The sequence below is a fragment of the Ixodes scapularis genome, unplaced genomic scaffold (assembly GCF_016920785.2).
Source record: "Ixodes scapularis isolate PalLabHiFi unplaced genomic scaffold, ASM1692078v2 PGA_scaffold1__304_contigs__length_218370807, whole genome shotgun sequence".
In the NCBI taxonomy this organism is placed as follows: domain Eukaryota; kingdom Metazoa; phylum Arthropoda; class Arachnida; order Ixodida; family Ixodidae; genus Ixodes; species Ixodes scapularis.
This window is the reverse complement of record NW_024609846.1, coordinates 210768090-210773489: the sequence shown is the minus strand read 5'-3', so window position 1 is coordinate 210773489 and position 5400 is coordinate 210768090. Positions and strand designations below refer to the sequence as shown.

At 50.7% G+C, this 5400-nt stretch overlaps 1 pseudogene; it reads left to right on the top strand.

Moving 5' to 3' along the window:
• Nucleotides 1-1153: 1153 nt before the first annotated feature.
• Nucleotides 1154-2235, top strand: LOC115325721 (annotated as a pseudogene).
• Nucleotides 2236-5400: the final 3165 nt, after the last annotated feature.

Below are 5400 nucleotides of genomic sequence, written 5' to 3'. Positions count from 1 at the left end.
GCGCCAGTTCGAGGCAATATGGCTTGCTCATAGAGTTACTTAGCCCTGAATGTGACTCGGCGGAGGACGCTAGCGCATTTACTACGTTGTATGTATTAAAGCTTCCACAGTGCTTCCGCAACTTGCATTCCACACCATTAAGATCGCCGTTCTTTGCAGACGTCAGGTAGGAGCTCGATCTGAGGATGCGGAGACCTCTTCCAGACCAACCCCCCCCCCCCCCCCCCCCACCACCCCCCTTCCCCCGGATGCGCTGTGAATAGCGCGCTCAAATATATGGCACCCAGTGAATAGCGTACTTCGAGGAGGGGGCTATGCCACGTGCCGAGCACCACGACACCCGACGACGCAGGGGCGCAAGAGCGTCAAGAGAGCGAGGCACGGGATCACGGTAGAAGAGAAGGAACTGGAGTAAGGGATCGGATGGACTCGGCTGTTTTGTGCAAGGAAAATGTCTGTTGAACGAATTAAACATTAACAGCACACAGCGTGGAGGTAGCGCCATTGATGGGTACTCAGTGGCGTCGGAACAGGGGGGGCAGGGGGGGGGCGACCGCCCCCCCAGAGATTTTTTAGTAATGGCGGCTCGCGAGCTCGATATTTCGCAAATTTCTCAGATTGCGATTTTTAAGATATTTCGCGGGAATGAATTTCTCGCATTACGGTGGTATGATGATATTCATCATCATGGGATTAGTTATTCGAGGGCTCAATTATTTGTGGTTATTTTAAAACCAGAAATAAGCAGGAGCGTCTCCATTTCTGAAGCCGAATAAAGCAGTCGATACACGCCTACACTGCTCGAAGCGCATATGATTTCGCAGTTCGAGGCTGCAGTAATCCCCGGGGCGTCGTGCCGTGCGGGTACCGCCGAGGACTTGGACGAAGGTAGTCGATCGAGTATACGACCCGCAGACCTACATGACTACGCCGCATCCTTGATCACCTCGGCTCCGGAGGAGTCAAACACAATACAAACAACGCATAAATACAAGACAGGCTGCAACGCCCTCTTTTGTCATGTCAGTCAATCATCATGCCGATCTTTTGACTATCTGCCAGATCGGTGGTGCTATCTCTGGGCACAAATATAAAAGTCGAAAAACAACAGGCATTCGTTGATTGTTTCTTGAAATCTCTAAGGTTTGCAAGCATGCCCCCTCCTCTTAAAAGAACGTCCTTGGACAAGTGGTTGCAGGACAATGCCGCCAAGAAAAGAAAACACACTGGGAATTCTTCGACAACAGTGCCATGCGACATTGAGTGCACTGTGGGTGACAAGGACACAAGTACTGCACATTCACCGGGATCACGGACAGAAGTGGAGGAATCCCAAGCCCCACAATCGTCTCGAATAGGTTCTGTTGCGAGCATCATAACGAAGTTTCATCCAGCCAGCGACTATCGGTTTCCTAAAAACGCTCAAGGCAGAGCCTGTTTCCCTGAATTGTTCGAGAAGTTCAGATGGCTTCACTACAACTGCGATAGTGACAGTGTGCTGTGCTATGAATGTGTGGCATGGTGCACTATGAAATGCGAAAACAGTGTTCGTGGTGCCGAGGTGACTTTCATTTCATCCGGCTTCAGAAACTGGAAGAAGGCCACTGAGAAGTTTAGAACTCACAAAAAAGTGAATGCCACAGCCGGTCCGTGGATAGCTTGTTGCAGAGACTGCAGAAAGCACCAGTGGTCAAGCTTCTCAGTGAGCAGAGCCTGAAGGAGCAGAATGAGGCGCGAACGGCACTCCGTGTTGTCTTCAGATCCATCAGATACCTTGCACGCTCGGGTCAGGCCCTGCGCGGACATTCGTATGAAGATGGAAACCTGCGGCTTCTACTCGACGAAAGATCTCAAGACGTCCCGGCCTTGGAGATGTGGATGAAAAGGCGGGACAAGTGGCTGAGCGCTGACGTTCAAAACGAAGTCATTGAAATCATGTCTCACGAGCTGCTGCGGGGCATCATACAGGAGGTAAAGCATTCAACCTTCTTCAGCATCATTGCCGACGGCACGACGGACGTTTCATCCTCTGAGCAGTTCTCGCTGTGCATCAGGTGCGTGGATCCAGACACTTTGCATGTAAAGGAGATTTTTGTTGGCTTGTACAACCCGAGTGATACCACAGCCGCAACTCTTTTTGCTGTGATCAAAGACATGATCATGCGGTTGGGTCTAGACTTTCAGAACCTTCGTGGACAGTGCTTTGATGGTGCTGCAAATATGTCAGGAAGGTGAAACGGGGGACAGAAAAAAGTGACCGAAGTGCAGCAAAAAACTGTGTACGTTCATTGCAGCAACCACGCCTTAGATCTTGTTCTGCAGGAGGTTGGACGAGGCTGCGAGCTGATTCGCGACGCGCTTGCCATCGTTAAGGACGTTTCGGGAATCATAATGGAGTCAGCGAAGCGAACGAAAGCATATAAGAATGTTGTGATATCTCCTGGCCACGAGAGCGAAGAAGGTACCATCGCCAGTGGAAAAGTATCCAAGCTGCTTCCCCTGTGCCCCACCCGGTGGGTTGTTCGAGTAAAAGCGATGATGCGCTTCGTCGAGAACTACGAAAGGGTGCAACTAACCCTGAAAGACATTTTGAATGACAAGGGGTATCCGCGAGACGACAAGAAGGCAGCAATACACGGCTCCTTGAAGAAAATGCAAAAGTTCGAGACCGTGTTTGGTCTCAACTGCGCCATCACAATATTTGGACCATGTGAAGAACTTGCAACATCGCTGCAGAAACCAGATACTTCTGTGGGAGGAGCGCTGAGGGCGACGGAGGTCTTGGAAGCACACTTGACAAGGTAAAGAAAGGAGAGTGGTTTCCAAGAAGTGTACGAACGTACAGAGGGGGCAGCAAAGAAGCATAAGCTAAAGGCCCCTTCAAACAAGACCACGCGATGCGGTCCTCCAAGAAGGTTCGAACACAGCAGCGAGCCCTGTCAACCAGCGTTTCTAGACCCAGAGACAGGCCTTCGGAAGCAGTTCTACGAAGCGTTGGATTGTGTTCGCGCCGAGCTTGCAAGACGATTCAAGCAACCAGGCATGCAAAGTCTCGCACAACTAGAGCAAATAATTGTGTGCGCTATTCAAGAGAAGCCGCAAACTTCAGAAGAACTTGAAAGGAAGTTAGGATCCCACGCTACTGATTTTCACCTGGAAAGCCTTTCAAGGCAGCTGAACATGGTTCACTTGCTCTCAAGCGGTCAGATCGGCTCCGTGCCCGAGTTGTGCCCTGCTCTGGGCAGACAAGTCCCAGAGGTCAAGAGGATGATGATTGAGGGAGAGTGCCAGCGTCAGCGGCATCAGCTGAACGAAGTTTCAGCGCACTTCGGCGTATCAAGAATTACCTCAGAGCTACCATGTCACAAAAGCGACTGACTCAGGTGAGGCTGCTGCACGTAAATAGTGAACGAGCAGCAAAACTTGATCTGAACTGTATCATCAGAGAGTTCGTGTCGAGGACGGCTGAACGACGAACCGTTTTCGGGCACCAGTGAGCTCTTTCTTATTTCACGCTGTTTGAAGACGTCAACATGGAAGAAAAACAAGATCACCATATTCCAAAAGAGGAAGGACATATATTCGTTCTAAATAAACGTTTGCGAGCGTTTCGATTTTATATATCCATATTGCTCTAGATGCTTCATCCCCCCCCCCCCCCCCACCCCACCCCAATTCCGTTGCCCCCCCACCTCAGAAATACTTCCGACGCCACTGTGGGTACTGACAGTTATTTCTACTTACTGGGTCCCTCGAGCCCCTACTTCTGCGGTGTGAAACAAACACGCTGAACCGTTCGAACCCTAACGGCACATAAATCACCGGAATGGCCGCGAGTGACGCTACGGGCAAGTTATATATAGGCCGTATTGCGTACAGCCCTCGGATATCACTACTAGGCGAGATTGTCACGCGTGGACGCCACCAAGAGGCAGCGCTCGCAACTACGGTACCCATGGCCGCGCATCAACTATAGACGTCACCACCGCGATGCGCATTCCGCTTCACGCTGGTCGACTTTGAAGCGAGGGGCAGAGAGCTCGCGGCCACGTCATTTTGTTTCCGTACCCCTTTAAAGACGGGGTCACACTGTTCCATATCATAGCCTCCTCTATGCTCACGAAGCCTGGCAGTTCGACGACGGAACAATACAGTGCCCGGTCACGGATTCCGAGCTCGAGGATCAAGTAGCACAGAGCATCAAAGAGCCATTTCACGGGGAACCTGGACGTCAGCGCACAGCTTCTGCAGTCGCGAGGACCCGAAACAGACTTGTTCGCTCGGGAGAAGTATGTTTCGGCGTCTCCCCGCAGCGCGACGCCAGTCACGTGGCTCTCCTCTCATCCGTTGTCTGCCGCTCCACCTTTTCCATTTCGGCAGCCGGTTCTCGTGACGATCTGCCAGGCTTTGTCAGTACATAGGAGGCTATGGCCATACAAAAAGCAGTCTGCATAGAGATTCGAACGCGAGTCACAGCGAGATCCGCGCTTCGAATGCTGCATGGCAATCAGTTCGAGCAAAAATGAACGACATTTACAATCCCCTGTAACGCCGAATTAGAGGGCAGCTCTTGAGGAGGGGGAGGGGAATTTGCGCTTTTCTGCTCCTCTTCTGCTCGCCTACAATTTAGGGGGAAAATTTCCGCTAAATTGAGCGGAAACATTTGCCCGGTAAATTTAGAGAAAACTTTTCCCCGTGGTTACGCCGACGGCGATGCCGACGCCGCTCAAGCCGGAACCGGCGCCTAAGAGCTGCGCTCTAAAACTTGGCACGTAGCATTCGAACCACGGATATTGCGGTGACTCGTGTTTGCAGACTGACTTTTGTCTAATGTATGAGCAGTGAGACACCGGCTTAACGTCGTCACAGCAGTCTTTGCAGGCTACCACTGAGTACATTTCGCGATCGTGACGCAGTTTGCGCGTCCCATTGCAGTCGCCTGCTGCATGGCAATTGCCGCTAACGAAGGCCCCGTAAGTTGAAACAACATGGCTAGCAAAAAAATTTGGAAGCCAGCAATGGTGGCTCGGAGGGCGCGCCAAGGGGTGGTGGCTTGGGTAACTGATGCGCGAAACGCGTCTACCGTTAGATGGTCCATTTGCTTTTGGGAAAATATCCTTGTAAAAACCTCCCCAGTCGAAGGTACAAAAAGAAATGTTTATGGCAACGTGAGGGGCCAAGCCTTCTTAATTGGATTAAAAATGCAAGGGCGGTTCTGCAGGCAGTTCGGACGTTTTACTGAATAATTATTTGCGTCATGGTTTCCTTAATAATTTTAACACTCGCAAATGTTGTTGTTCTTTGTTTGTTTTTTTTTTGTTTTTTTGTTGTTGTTTTTTTGTTTTGATTTTTTACTGAACCACCAATGTGTTGATGAAATCATCACAGTTGGCAAAATGA